Genomic DNA, 16506 nt, shown 5'->3' with positions numbered 1-16506 from the left:
TCCAGCAGATCACCTTTCCCCAAATACCCGCATTTTTGTCGGCTTGTGTTCATATTTTGGAGGATTTTTAATTGACGTCGAAACCATAATACGCACCCTGACCGCGCTGCTGAAGAAGTGATTTTATTTTCCTGAGGTCTTGCGCAAGCTTCTGCCTTCTTGCCTCCGGATTTCCCTGTCATTTGTATCCCATTTGGACGACTACGATCCCACGGAAGTTGGCTATGGTGTGATGGTCATGGGGTTGAAGCCGTTTAAATTAATTGTACCATGGAAACAACAGCCACTTTCACTCACTGCGAATGAAAACATTGAATTAATGAGCGCCAATTTAAACATATAAATTCACAGTCTAAAATATTATTCGGATCCCACGCACTGTGCTAATCGATGTAAGCGAAGCTTTCTGTGTTGTTTGTTTTGAGGGACGTTAATTAGCGGTAATGCTGACTGTGAATGTACGATTTCTTCAGCGTATAGTGTAATAAGAGAGCAGTGAATTGATGGCAAAGGTTGCCTTGCGTGCACTGCTGCTCTTTCTCTGCGTAGTGCCCAACATACAGTGAGCCACGTTTGCTTGACGGGTTGTTGTGCGCCATAGTGTGTAAGCTGTGAGAGGGTTGAGCATTATCATTGCTTCACATGGCACATCGCATTCAGGCAGGTGTTTTGGCAGAATTATGGTTCTCCACGTGTGAAAACACTATCGGATTATGAGGCACGCCGTAGTGGCGTACTCTGTAATAACTTTCATACCCTGGTGTTATTTATTTCTTACAAAAATGACTTTAGACTGTATATAGAAAGTCTATAGACTTTTTACAGACGACCTTTCTTTCCTATAGATTTCATCTTTTGTTGATACAAAGACTATAGACTGTCTATAGACGAAAATTGATAAAGTTCCTATTTCTTTTTGTCTATTCGCAGTGTATAGACGGTCTATAGAAAAAAGTCGGTATGGGGGTTGTTTCCTTTTTGTCTACATCCCCTCTATAGACTACCTATAGACGAAAGTCGATACAGTGTCTATTTATTGTTTTGCATTCTTGGTCTTTAGACTGTCTATAGACGAGAGCTGATAAGGTGTTGATTATATTTAATTGCGCCCAGTTTATAGATTGGCTATAGAGAAAAGTTGATGAGGTGTACATTTCTTTTTGGCCATTTCCACTCTACGCAGTTCTTCACAAACACGCACACGCAAACACACACACACACAAACACACACACACACACATACACACACACACACACACACACACACATATTTAATATATATATATATATATATATATTCCTACGGAACAGCTGCCACAGTGTGGCTGCACTGAGGAGGACGAAGACGACGTGTGTGCCGGCTTGATATAGCGTCGCCATTTTGGCCTCCGTTAGCTTCCCTGTAAATAAATTGTAAATAGTATTTGGCTTCAGCTACACGTAACATTATTTGGTGGAAGTGGACGTTCCCCGTACCCGTCATGGAGCTTCGCAGCGGTCGCAACGGCGACAATGCAACTTCGGCTCCTGCTGGCGGCACTTAATCTGCGCAAGCGTCTCCACCTGCAGCCCCGACCTACGTCGCCGTTTCCCCACCTCGGGATCCTGGTGTTTTCAACGGAGTCGGCAGTCCTGATGTTGACGACTGGATCCGCTTATACGAACGTGTCAGCACCAGTCAGAGGTGGGATCCGACTATTATGCTTCCCAACGTTCTTTTCTACCTCGACTGCGCTCCACTGGCGTGGAGCCAGACTCACGAAGAGGAGATCTCGAGCTGGGATCTCTTCAAAGACAAGCTCCGCGACCTTTTTGGCAATCCGTTTGGTCGACAAGTCAATGCCAAAAAAGCCCTTGCCACATGTGTACAGACGTCGACCGAGTCCTACGTGTCGTACATTCTCGACGTCTTGGCTCTTTGTGCCAAGGCTGACCCGAACATGTCTGAGGACGATAAGGCTAATCACGTCCTCAAAGGCACTGCTGATGACGCGTTCAATTTACTGGTGTTTACGAACGTCACCAGCATCAATACCATCCTCAAGGAGTGCCGCCGTCTCGAGCATGCTAAAAGCCGCCGGGTGTCCCAGCACATCACGCGACTTCCCAACACAGCTGCTGCGTCATCCTGTGACGACCTCTTCCACCAGCCGTCGCGATGTGACAACTTGACCCGCATCATTCGTCGTGAGGTCGAAGCGACACAACCGGCGGCGCCTTCATTCCCATAACCTGATCATTCTCCGGTGACAATCTCCTTGATCCAAGCCGTCGTCCGTCAAGAGTTGTCCAACGTCGGCCTGCAATCCATTCGTTCCGTACGCTCGGAACCTCTTTCTCCCCGCACGTCACCACCCCGCTCTTCTTACTCTTTTTATGGACAGGGCAACCCCTCCGAATGGCAAACCGTGGACGACAAGCCGATCTGTTTTAACTGCCGACGCATTGGACATTTCGCTCGCCACTGCAGCAGCCGCTGGACTTCTCCGACGCGCTATTCTCCTGATTGCCACCCTCGCCCCTCTAGCGCGTCCTTTTCCTTTGCTCCTTCTATGCCCGCCCCATCATCTGAGCCTGCGACACCTTTGACACGACCCCGCTACTCCCGCTCGCCTTCTCCCTCCCGCCGCCAATCTCGCTCGCCCCCGTCACGCCATGCTCCTTCTCCGACCAACTCGCCGCACCCCCGACCAGAAAACTAGACAGTGCAGCTTCTGGAGGTGAAGCTGCGACCAAGACATTGGCACGAAATCCTCGCTTCACCTTACCCACGAACAGGAATCTTTTGGACGTTCTCGTCGACAATGTTCCTGTGTGCACGTTGATTGACACCGGGGCGCATGTGTCAATTATGAGTACTGCTCTTCGCCGTCGGCTCAAGAAAGTTCTGACGCCTGCCCCGAACCGAGTTGTACATACAAGTCGCCGACGGAGGGACTGTCGCTATTGTTGGCATGTGCTCTGCCCGACTCACCATTGCTGACAGACACACCGTCGTTCTCTTCACCGTCATCGAGCATTGCCCTCACGAGCTCATTCTCGGTCTGGATTTTCTTGCCAATCATTCTGCCCTCGTTGACTGTTCGGTCGGCTCACTTCACCTTGACTTGCCTCTTCTTGCCGACCCTGTGTACCCGCCTCCAAGCCATTTGAGCTGCATGGATTTCATTCGCCTACCGCCCCACTCTGTGACACACGTCGACTTGTCCTCACCAGCTGTACCTGACGGCAATTACGTGGCCGCACCAATTCCGGCCTTTGTGCTTACACATGGTGTCACCGTGCCGCACACTGTGCTGCAAATTACTGGCAACCGCACCTGCCTTCCCCTTGTCAATTTTGTGCTAACCGCGCAAGTTCTGCCTCAGGGGATCTCCTTGGCTATAATTAGCGCTTTGCAGGATGATGAGGTCGAGCCATTAAAAGTGGAAGATCGTTACAGCTCAGCCCATACCGTGACGTCATCGCACGGTACTGACGTCGACATTGAGAAGATGGTTTCCTCTGACCTTACACCTGCTCAATCTGAAGCTCTTTGCCGCGTTCTTGAAGGCTATCGCGACATTTTTGACTTTGACAATCGACCCTTTGGTCAAACGTCCGTCGTGACCCATCGCATAAATACTGGCGATGCGAACCCTATTCACCGACGTGCATATCGTGTTTCTGCGTCGGAACGAGCTGTTATCCAACAGGAAGTCAGAAAGATGCTTGAAAAGGACATTATCGAGCCTTCCTGTAGTCCCTGGGCGTCTCCCGTGGTACTTGTCAAGAAGAAGGATGGAACGTGGCGCTTTTGTGTAGATTATCGCCACTTGAACAAAATCACAAAAAAGGACGTGTACCCTTTGCCACGTATTGATGACGCTCTGGACTGCCTGTACGGTGCCACCTATTTTTCTTCTATCGACTTACGGTCCGGCTATTGGCAGATATCCGTCAACGACATGGACCGAGAGAAGACTGCATTTGTTACCCCTGACGGCCTTTATCAGTTCAAGGTGATGCCTTTCGGTCTCTGTAACGCGCCCGCCACCTTCGAACGAATGATGGACTCTTTGCTTCAGGGGTTCAAGTGGTCCACCTGTTTGTGCTATCTGGACGACGTCATCGTTTATTCGCCCACATTCGACACGCATCTAGACCGTCTTTCAGCGATTCTTGACGTGTTCCGCCGCACCGGTCTCCAGTTGAACTCGCCAAAATGTCACTTCGCTCGCCGCCAAATCGCCGTCCTTGGACACCTCGTGGACGCCAGAGGCGTGCGACCCGATCCGGACAAAATTCGCGCCGTTACGAATTTTCCTGTTCCCAAGTCTACCAAGGACGTTCGTAGTTTCGTAGGGCTGTGCTCTTATTTCCGACGCTTTGTGAAGGATTTTGCGACCATCGCACGTCCCCTTACCGACCTCTTGAAGAAAGACGCCCCTTTTTCTTGGGGTCCTGACCATGCCGCATCTTTTTCGCAGCTGACTACTCTCCTTACCACGCCTCCAATTTTGGCCCACTTTGACCCGTCTGCCTCAACGGAAGTTAGAACAGATGCCAGTGGTCACGGCATAGGAGCAGTGTTAGCACAACGCCAGCGTGGACATGATCGCGTTATAGCCTATGCCAGCCGACTTCTATCACCCGCCGAGCGCAATTATTCAATCGCAGAGCGCGAGTGCCTCGCTCGTCTGTGGGCTGTTGCGAAGTTTCGTCCATACTTGTACGGACGCCCCTTCTGTGTCATCACTTATCACCGCGCCCTCTGCTGGCTATCCTCGCTCAAGGACCCCACGGGACGACTCGCTCACTGGGAGTTACGCCTGCAAGAATATACCTTCTTTGTGGTATATAAGACGGGACGCTTGCACCAGGATGCCGATTGTTTGTCCCGCTACCACGTCGACAAACCGGCTGATGCGGACGCGTTGCTTACGTTTTTTCTGTGTCCCAGTTGCTTCAAATCGGCAGCGAGCAATGCCGCGATCCTTCATTACGAGCCCTCATTGACCGTCTGGAGTCAACTCCTGGCGACGCCTCTCTCCGGATGTTTCTCCTTAAAGATGGGGCATTATACCGCCGCAATTTTGATGCACACGGCCTTGACCTTCTGCTCGTCACTCCATCGCATCTGCGTTCGACCGTCCTCCGGCAACTTCACGACGCTCCCTTGGCTGGACACTTGGGCGTCTCGCGCACATACGACCGTGTACGCCGTCGATTCTTTTGGCCGGGTCTCGCCCGCTCCGTGCGGCGCTACGTTGCCGCTTGTGAGCCCTGGCAGCGCCGGAAGAAGCCCTCCACACCTCCAGCTGGATGTCTCCAGCCGATCGATATTCCACCCGAACCCTTTTTCCGTGTTGGTCTTGAGCTTCTTGGACCATTTCCTCTCTCGGGCTCCGGAAATAGATGGGTCGCCGTCGCTACTGATTATGCTACGCGGTACGCAATCACCAGAGCCCTCCCGACAAGTTGTGCTACTGACGTTGCCGACTTCCTTCTGTATGACATCATTTTAGTGCACGGTGCTCCGCGCCAATTACTCACTGACCATGGCCGCAGCTTTCTCTCGGCAGTCGTCGAGGACATCCTCCGCTCCTGCTCGACAAAGCACAAGTTCAGCACGTCCTACGACCCACCGACCAACGGCCTCACGGAGCGCCTCAACCGGACCATCACCGACATGCTTTCGAAGTACGTTGCGACCGACCACGACGACTGGGATCTTGACTTACCATATGTGACGTTCGCGTATAATTCATCGCGTCACGACACCGCCGGCTATTCATCATTCTACCCCCTATAGGGCCGAGAATCCGCATTGCCCTTGGACACTTTGCTACCCTCGGCCACACGTTCAGCCACAGAATACACGCGCGACGCGATCGCACACGCCGGCCACACACGCCAGCTCGCCCGCACCCGTCTGGAGGCCTCACAGTAGCATCAGAGACGCCTCTATAATTGCCACCATCGTGACGTGCACTTTTCTCCGGGTTCTCTGGTGCTTTTCTGGTCACCCATTCGACGTGTGGGCCTTTCCGAAAAGCTGCTGTCACGCTACAATGGCGCTTACCGTGTGGTGCTACAAGTGACCGATGTGACGTATGAAATCATCCCCGCCGACCTCTCAGCGTCATCATCAGCTGCAAGTGACATCGTTCACGTGGCGAGACTAAAACCATACCACACACCTTTCACCGCGGATGTGTAGATTAAGCACCGGGACGGTGCTTCTACAGCCGGGGGTGATGTTACGGAACAGCTGCCACAGTGTGGCTGGACTGAGGAGGACGAAGACGACGGGTGTGCCGGCTTGAAATAGCGTCGCCATTGTGACCTCCGTTAGCTTCCCTGTAAATAAATTGTAAATAGTATTCGGCTTCAGCTACACGTACCAATATATATATATATATATATATATATATATATATATATATATATATATATATATATATATATATATATATAAAGAACTTGAGTGGGTAAACAGAACAAGTATTTAATTTCAACAATGTCGATCGGTGGGCCGATCTTCATCAGGGTTTACAAAAAATGGCAGTTCGGCCCTGGAAGTGAAGACACCAGACCGGGTGCCCGGTCGTTCTCAGATACATCAAACCGAGAGGGACAGTTGTGACAGTAATTAATTTTCGGCGCTTTGTCAGATTTACAGCTGCCTTTGGCAGCTATGCAGGGCAAGAGGAAGGCGGAGTCCCATGTATGTAGAGCAAGGAGGTCAGTGAGAGAAAAAAAAAGGAAGAAAAAGAAAAAAGCGACCAGGAGGAGGGAGACGTAAGTCGGAGAGTGAGGGGGGCGGGAAGTAGCGGCAGCTAGGTTCCCGTTCACACGAGGCGAGGAGGGAGAAAACGGTCGCTGGGCAGCACCAGTGCGCATGCTGCCGTTGTAGCGGGAGAGAGGGCAAGTTGAATCGGGCGACGGGGGGCACAATAGAGAAGGGGCCCAGAAGGAAGACAGAAGAGCGGCAACTTGTGGAAAGAAACACAGTGTCAAAGTACACATATACAAGGCACGGCCCGTTCCGGCAACTCTGTGGTCCAGCTACGGTGCGAAAACAAGAATATATGCGTGGGATTCGCAAAGCAAGTGCGCCCCTGGGCTTAGATTTAGGTAGCCGAGTTAAATAGCCTCCTTGTGGTCCAGTTTTTAAACGTTTAACCGACAACTGGCATCAAGTCAGCTCGTGCGTATTCCAAGAAGGGGCAATAGGTCACTCAGAATGACCACTTGAGTGGCAGGGGGCAGGAAACTGAATTTATTGGTTTTCCGCTCGCTCCTTTCAGGCGCATGCAGAGGGACGAGCAAGCAGTGAATAGCCAGCGCCTCAATTTTAGAGTACAGAACGTGTATTCGCGTTTCCCATGCACTCTCACGGCATATCCCGGAGGCACGTATGCCGCCCCGGACTCTCATTAATTCTTTAGTGTACGTTGCAAATTTATGGATGAAAAAAGATTCCCTCTGCTCACGTGCACGGGTGTGTTGGAAACCAGATTGCAAGAGCACAACGCTCACGTGTTCAAAGGAGGGATCTGGTAGCCGTACGTGCCTGGAGAAGGGCTGGTTCAAATTAAGCGAAACACCCCGTACACTTCTTTGCAATTCAAATTAGCCTCCGCAGCTTCCTGTATCATCGCCGATGAAGGCCATATGGTGGGACGTCGCCAAAGGTCATGCTAACTTGAGCGAACAGCCCGTATACCGATTGCGGTAAGGCATGAGATGAAGTAGAACTCAGCCGATACTGTAAAAGTCTTATTGCTTCAGTCTTGAATGCCATCCACAGATTGACTATAGACGAAAGTCGTTAATCTCAGCCCAACCCGTGTACGCTGTAACCAAGCGCAGGTAGCGCTGGATAATACGGAGCTACGTGTGATATAAGCCACTGAAGTTGTATACCGCTGAGATTTCTGTAGAGCCTATTTGTAAACTTTGGTATACACATGGCGTACACCTCCGCATTTCTTTAACACATCATATGATCTACGTAGTCGCTCTCGGCAATCCCAAGAGAGCCTTCACATTTGTCGTAACATGACTTTTGCGGAAGTAGAATAAAGAAAAGAAAACGTCAATCCAATCGTCATAATAGATGTTATGAACGACAACTTTAACTTCAAGCGGATTCCAAACAGGCATGAAGCTAACAGCACAGACACTCGTAATGTTTGTAGCTGACAACGCAGACTTTGTGAGTGTGTGATGATCCGACCTCACGCATGTAGTGTGTGCGTTCTGTGTCGTCCGATTCTCAGATACTTTTCACGTTGTCCTCATATCTCGGCTGCACCACTAACACCGGATATTTTTTCGTTGACTGATATCCTGCACTATAAACTCATCAAAGTGTCTCATTCACTTAAAATATGTGGCAGATCCTCTGAGGCCACAGTATTTCCCGGGCGGTATGCCTCCGCGGCCACGCATATGAGTACGCCATTGCTGTACTGATTGATTTGACCTATCACCGGGACAGAAAATATGCACTAACATATGTGCGGGTATCACATTTGGCGGTACGCTGGAAGATATGTTAGAAATACACTGTATTAATCATCGTCGCTGGTAATAATGCAAACGCCTGACGGGCCCTGTAACGACTTTTACAAAATGCGCATTCATCCAAGTGTGCGTTCCAGTTTATACGTTAGGTAGAGCGTTTGTAATACAACGTGACAGCGCATTTTCTTCATCCATGAAAAAAAAAAGGAAAAGGCAAGAAAAAGCAAACCGTTCCACGCGCATGGCGCGCAGAGAGAGAGAAAGAAACAAAAAAAAAAGGAAAAGGCGCTTGGACTTCTCGCAGCGGGCACACCTTCGGCGCCCTTGGCTTCTGCGCATGCGCAGTAGGTGCAACGGCGGTGCGCCGTCTGTCCGCGTCAATTTGAATTCTCAACGACTGCGTCAGACACGTAAATAGGGGGGGTGAATCTCCACATGTCTGCCATTGGCCGTTTTCGAGCAGACGCTCTTTCGACGCTAGCGCCAAGGTCCCCTTCAGTTACGGCCCTAACCAATGGGCGACGCAGAAGCAAAATGGCGGCGCACATGATTGTTTACGTTGTCATGGCAACAGCAACAGCTGCCGCGCGGCACTTCCTCTCCCAAACGTTTTTATTTCCTTTTTGTTTTTATTATGCCGACCAGCTCCACTCCCTTTCCCCCATCCGCGCGCGCCGCTCACTTTTTTTTGTTTTTACTCGTAAGCGGCGTGTTTTTTTTTAATTTTTTTTTTTTATAGAGCGCTTGTTACGGCGCGCCATGCGCCAGCTCGCAAGCAATGCGCGCGCTACCCCGCGCATTGGCATTGCTTGCGAGCTGGCGCGTGGTGCGCCGTGGGCTATGCGTTGGCACGCACGCAGTCTCGCCCATACTTATATTATACCAGCATGTGCCGGGACATAAAAAAAAATTCCACTTCCAACACAACAAATGTTTAGTCTCGCTTTATTGACTTCGTTTCCGAAAACAGATTTTTCTTATAACGTGGTGTGATAAACGCTCAAAAAATGAGCAAAAGTGAAAGGTGCATGACATATACAAGAGTACTAAACACAAAAGTTCACAGACGGTGAAATAACAAAAGAAAGCGCTAGAAAACGCGAAGGCCGTTTCATGTACACACACACAAAAAAACAAGATTTTTATATAACGTCCTCAAGACCGAAATTTAGACGAGCTTCTGATATATGCACTAAGATATTGCACAAAACTGGACGGCATGTATGACAGTCATGACAACTATAAAAAGGGAAAACTCACTGTTAATGGCAAGAACAATGACACACAAAGTACCTAAAAAATAAATAGAATAAAATGCTAACATTGTTTGATTGAGAGCCATACCAAAAGAAAGAGCGTACTTATAAATCTGCACGAAAGTATATGAAATGCGTGACATGTTCATTACTGATGAACAAATTGAAAAAACATGGCAGAAAAAAATAACATTGTACTAAAAACTGAAACACACATTATCACATTATTTTGCACTTCGACACAACTTGAGTAACGGTGGCAAGGGGAACAGACTGTAGTCGGCTTTTGCAGCAACACATAGAAAACATTCGCAGAAAGGCTTATTCCTCAATCAAAGACCAGGTAAAATAAGTCAACATGACTTTTCTTTCGACCCGAATGCAATGCTTAGCAATAAAATTACGTCACTTAAGGCACTAAGTCGTACCTACTGGGCTCTCCTTTGTATAGTAAACACGAACTGCAAGAATCTGCATGTAGGACACTTGCAATGCTCATGCTTTCCAGAAGAAAAAAAAAGCATATCATGCCTACACATGAAGGTTGTTCACGCGGTTTTCCCATCGGGGGTTACTGAGATAGTACACAAACACTAACAGTAATTTTTCAGCTGTTAGTACGTTTGTAGAACGCGATACACAGAAAAAGCACTGAGGGCGGTATGGAAAGCTGGGCGAGCTTTCTCTACCGGGAAGAGGCAAGTGTAGCACATTCAAGGCGCAACGACGTCCGGAGCCTCATGGAGCCCACAAATGGACAGGGCTGTGTTCGTGTACAGTACATGCGCCTTCTGATGTCCTTGGGCCTGAGCGCTGTTCTCTTTAGGCACCCGGAACAACCTTGCAGGGCTTGTTTTTGAGGTATTTGTGCGCCACTGCACGATGCACGAGCGGTACGAGTCGTGAAACGGGTGAAACAAGCACACAGCTACCGAGGACCACGAAACTGACGAAGCTAGCCACGCCGTTCAACGCACAGCAGTGCACGCTTCGCGATAACAGCAGATAACAAAACATGAAACGTCATGCAGCGGGCTGAGCTGGCTCCGGGCCGGCGGGGCCGCACGGCGTGCGCGCGGAGACAGTCGAAGGTGAGGGAGTTGCGAGGGTGTAACGAGGGAGGGCGATTGGAGAGGGGTTGGCAAGGGGGAAGGGCTCGGCCACCTGGATCGGCGCGCGTGCGCGCGACGATCTACGAGGCCATGCAAGGGAAACGGATTTTCGCGTTCGGCCAATACAGAGATGGCGCCAATTACCTCTGCCACCTAGTGTTCCTGTATATGCTCCCGCAGGGAGCAGAGTTGCGCATAGGTCCGCCGCCGTGATCCAGCTCTGCAGCGAAGCCACTCCTCGCGCGCGCAGGAGCCAAATGCAGCGCGGTGTTCCGCCTTTTTCTCTAGTGGTCGCGAGCTACAAGCGCCAATTGTTCGCAGGCGCTTAGCAAAGGGCACTTCTTAATACAGGCTACGCTCGAACGAGTCATTCGTGCAGCCGGAGGGGGTGAGCTTCCAACCAACCGAAACTTTGTATGTACCTCTGTAAACACGCATATACAAGCACACACACGAACGTACAGATAGGGGTAGGACCGCCTTCGATTCCCCAAAATAATATACTCCCGTGGCTCGAACAGCTCCAAAGTTCGCCCGCAAACCCGCAGTACGTTGCCACAAAAAGCGGTGCAATGATTTTCAGCATGCATATGAAATTGTCTTATCATGGTCAGAAAGCAAGAAATGTTTTAAAGAGTGTTTAAAACTTCACACACGTAAGGTGGACACTTAGCGCATTTTGGCTGCCGAAACCAGCCGATTAATGACCGTCGCCAAGAGAGCTATCGTGCCTGCAGTTATGTCAGTGACCGTTAACAGAGCGCCATTTATCACTAACCATCGTTCACAACAGCTGCACGTTTTCGATACATGCGGTGCAGACACAGATTTAAGCGCATTTCAAATGTTGACATGCGCACATTTTAAGCAAAGGTTACTTTTATTTACTATTACTATTTAGTAGTACTTACTATTTAGTAGTGCTTACTATTTAGTAGCAGCAAATCTGCAAGTAGAAAAATTAGCGACGATTACGTTACTTCCTAATGCGAAATTTGAGCGCAGCAAATAAGCTGTTTCACCTTTTCGATAGATTGAGGCAAAGAAATCGAGCAACACATGTATGCGCTATCACAGAATTTTTTTTTTATTTTTCACACGTATTCCTTTAACAAAGACTCCACTAACAGTTCTTGACAGTCATGAAGGAAGCTTTGTGGTCGGAGAAATAGACTGATATATGTTCGACTTGGTACACCAATGCTTGATTCTCAAAGACGAGATCTATACAAGTGCCTCGCGAGGTTGTCACAGCCGTGGGACGCGTTACGAGCGAGAGGAACGGGATGTTCTCCCGCATAAGTGTTAGGAAATTGCTGTTTGTCTTTATGTCAACATTAAAGTCCCCCACTACTAAGATCGGTGTGGATCGATGGACGGTTAATGCGAGTTGCAGGAAGTGCACGACGTCTTTCGTGAGTGCGGTAGGGGCGAAGTAGGCAGCTACTACCAGCAAGATAATTTCGCAGTGGCGAACGGCAGCGGCAATTTCGGCTCGGGCGGTGCACATATACAGATCCGCCGCCACCGATCTGGCTCTCTGATTGCCACCGCACAGGGCGAACGGCAGCGGCAATTTCGGCTCGGGCGGTGCACATATACAGATCCGCCGCCACCGATCTGGCTCTCTGATTGCCACCGCACAGGGGTTGCATTGGAGGAGGAGCGAAGAAAGGAATTAAGTTCGAGCCGGCGCTTTGACAACCGGAGACTCGCAGGAAGAGGGGGGAGGGGGGCGGCGTGTACACCCAGCGGCAAACGATGGGGGCAGAAGCGCGCGCAGCAAGCGGACAACACGATAAAGGGAGGAGGGAAGAGATAGCAGCGACTGACTGATGCCGCTGACGCCGATAGTGAGTCAACCCCAGCTGCGGAGTTGGTTTCAGGGACAACGCCGCCGATGCCGGCACAAACAATATGATACCCTCGCTTCCGCAGCGCTAAGAACCAGGTCTAGCCGTGGGAAGGTGGTCACGTATTCGCCTACGTGAAATAACCGGCGCGTCGGCAACTGAAGAGCACCCTATCCGCCACACAAGAACAGGGGGGGGGGGGACCCTTTCCTCCTCTTTCTGCATGGCGGCGACGGTGTTCTATGCAGTCACGTTATCTTGACTCTCTAGCGGCGTCAGCGGCATCCAGCGGTATCAGTCGGTCGCTGCTAGCGCTGGGGGGATGAAAGGGAAGCGGAGCTGGTTACGAGGCCGACGACAACGCCGACGACGACGCGAAACCCAGGAACGGACGCCAAAGAGCTGCGCTCTAAAAAGATTCAAGATGCAAGAGCTTCTAGCTGCTCCTCTGAACGCACGATCGATGGTCCACTGATTGCAATGGCGATGGTACTGACGGAAACGACGAGTTCGCATGTGTCGGCGATGCGCCCGTAAAGTTGGCTTCGCAGCAGCGCGGATCATTTGACGTCATTTTTCGCAGCTCGGCCAATAGCGGTGCGAGCGGCGCCGGAAAAGTTATGCGCAACTCTGCTCCCTGCGGGAGCATATACAGGAACACTACTGCCACCGAAACCGGGGAGTTTCCCCCACTGACGTAAACGCTTGTTGCAGCTGTGTGCGGTGTCTGCTTGTAGCTTGCATGGTGTCTGTGTATGCGTGTCTTTGAGGCATCACACGTCAACTACATTGAACGGCAAGTTTTAGCAAAGATGTTTTCTGTCAATAGCTCATGATTAGGTGAGCGCATTTCGTAGCGCGAACCAGCTGCATGTAGCGTGGGCGACTCAGGCATAGTGTCGATTCGTGGTTTTCATGATTTGATAACGCGCTCTTGTTCTCACTTCTACTGTACGGCATGTTTTACGGCAAGCGATCGCTCACGCTTCTTGATTTTAGCGTTATCGTTGATGTGCGTAAAAAAGAAAATACACGATGTTTTACCTTGATACTGAGCTGCCACTAAGCGGATTGTGTCTGTTGAGCAGCCAGTGTCGGTGGATCTCATTTCGAGGCGCTTGATCGGGCAGCCATGAACGCTGCGCCGCATGTGTAGCGAAATTCTCGTGACACGCTTTACCTATATATCTCGAAATTGCCTTAGCGTGAGGAATTTTGCAACAGTGTTGAATAAATTCTAGCCTACCCGGATGAAAGGCCGTGTTTGCGGGGCATGCATCAGCGGTGCATGCACTGGCGTTTTCGTATAGGGTAAAAGTAGCAGTATTCTTAAGGCTCCTGGGAACCAGTCTAAATAACTTTGGAAGTTACGGCAAGCAAAACACGAGACTTGAAGAAAGAGACAACACGAAGCGGTTAGGTTCATGGATATGTTCATGCATATATTTAGATTCACCCAATATAAATTTATGCAACCGCAAAAGCTTCTGGGGCATGAAACCTGCGATAAGTTCAGTCACTTGCAGCTTCACAACTTCGCCGAAAAATTAGACAATAATAAATTAGTCGCTCGGGGAAGCCACCTTTACACGTCTCAAACTGAAGGTATTGGGTTTGACGATAGTTGCAAGATTTCATTCTTTTAGTTCTCCTTTGTAAGCAATTTAGCAGCAGAAGTTATTTTTAGAGCTATTTGAAAAGCGTTAAGCGAATTTTGATGCTTCGGCGTTATGCAGTTTACGTGCTGTTAATCACTAGGCAGCTGCTGGCGCAGATTCGCATTTTGCCAATCATGCTTGATATGAAGCGCTTGTCGTGCGTAATAAGTGTCCCGGTTTTCATTACTGTTGCATTAAGTGCCGTCGTCTTGGACAGACTGTATACTATATGCGCTGTACAAAAGAAAAAAGAGCCGGATTATCCATTTGGTGGTCTTTTCTTAGTAGATAACGCACATATTATTAAAATAATTTAGTGGACGTTGCACTTGTTCTACCCTTATCAACATACCTAAGAGATCGTAAGATGTTTTAGTTGATAAGTAACCTTATCCATACGCCCCCATTTGTGTGCGTTCTACTGAAAGTGTGCCAAATGTATTCATCTCGAAATATGAGAAAAGAGACTTTGCAAACTGTTCTAAGCGGAAATAAATTGCAATTCTTAACGTGATTGTTCAAAACTGCGGTCACTATGATGAGCATGTTCGTTCGGCACGGGCATATTGCATTAACACCTGAAAAATGTGCACAGTCCAGCCGGGTACCTCTGTTTCAACATTTATTATTATAGGAATCGTTTGGGATTCTCGCATTTCTTTTATTTCTATAAGTACACTGTGTGTCACATGAACCTGTCTTGAAACGAAACGTTCCGTTGCTGGCACCGACGACCATTATGGTTGTCTAACTGCTCATCATACTGTAACATAACGAAACATCATAATGGTACTGATTCATATTGCCATGTCATCTTTAGTCAGAGGTAAACAATGTTAACTAGAGGCATAAGTGATGAGAGCAAATGATATAGAAAACCACTATTGAACCGTAAAAATAACTAATTGAATAGTTTTCCCTCTCATCGTTGCATTTGCGTTGCGTGTGTGTCTTTCTGTGTCCTTGTCTTCCGTGCTGTTCTTGTGTTGCCATGAATTAAAAATTTGCCCAAGCCCTTCTCAGCTTTATTAAACAAGGGATTCAATTCAGTTGAATCTAATACTGCCTGTCAAGTGAGTGATGTGTATTTTTTTTTATCTAAATATTATGGACTAGTAGTACTTGGCAAGCATTTAACCACAATATTTTTTTACTGAACTTAAGCTGCGGGTGTGATAAATTGCCAGGGAATTTTCATGAAAAGAGCCAGTGAAGATATGAAAAAAGATCGGGGAAATTCAAAATGCCTACCTAGGGAGCTGTCTTACTATATGTCATGCATGAGAAGCCAACAAACACTGACACCAAGGACAACATAGGGGAAATTACTTGTGTTTAATAAATGAAATAAAGAAACCATAAATTAATGGAAATTAAAGTGGATGAAAAAACAACTTGCCGCAGGTGGGAACCGAACCCACAACCTTCGCATTTCGCGTGCGATGCTCTACCAATTGAGCTACCGCGGCGCTGTTTCCCCATCCACTTTCTTGGGTATTTATGTGTCCTAGTAGAACCCTGGGAGTGTTAGCCAGCGCCATCACTCACATACCTTGGCGGCTGACGTGGAACGTCTTTCTTGCCGCAGGCGTCACGAGAACGTGATCTTTTTGGGTGAAGGCAACTGGTCAATAAACCCACACATGCTACCTGAAGGCATCAATGTTGCCGGATTCGAGACCCTCGTTATGTAATAAACGAGAAGAGATGGGGTTAACCGAGGGTCCCGATTTTTATTAGTCATATCATGAGAAGCCAACAAACACTGACACCAAGGACAACATAGGGGAAATTACTTGTGTTTAATAAATGAAATAAAGAAACCATAAATTAATGGAAATTAAAGTGGATGAAAAAACAACTTGCCGCAGGTGGGAACCGAACCCACAACCTTCGCATTTCGCGAAGGTGTCAGTGTTTGTTGGCTTCTCATGATATGACTAATAAAAATCGGGACCCTCGGTTAACCCCATCTCTTCTCGTTTATATGTCATGCAGTGTTTCCAGAGAATCTCTCTATTAAACATATTTTTGGCAATTCCACAAAAATTCCAAAAATTCCACAAAAAAAATTGAGACAAAATGGTCTCATTTATGGAAAATAAACGAAAGG

Source organism: Dermacentor andersoni, chromosome 1 (assembly GCF_023375885.2).
Source record: "Dermacentor andersoni chromosome 1, qqDerAnde1_hic_scaffold, whole genome shotgun sequence".
In the NCBI taxonomy this organism is placed as follows: Eukaryota; Metazoa; Arthropoda; class Arachnida; order Ixodida; family Ixodidae; genus Dermacentor; species Dermacentor andersoni.
This window is presented reverse-complemented; position numbering follows the sequence as displayed.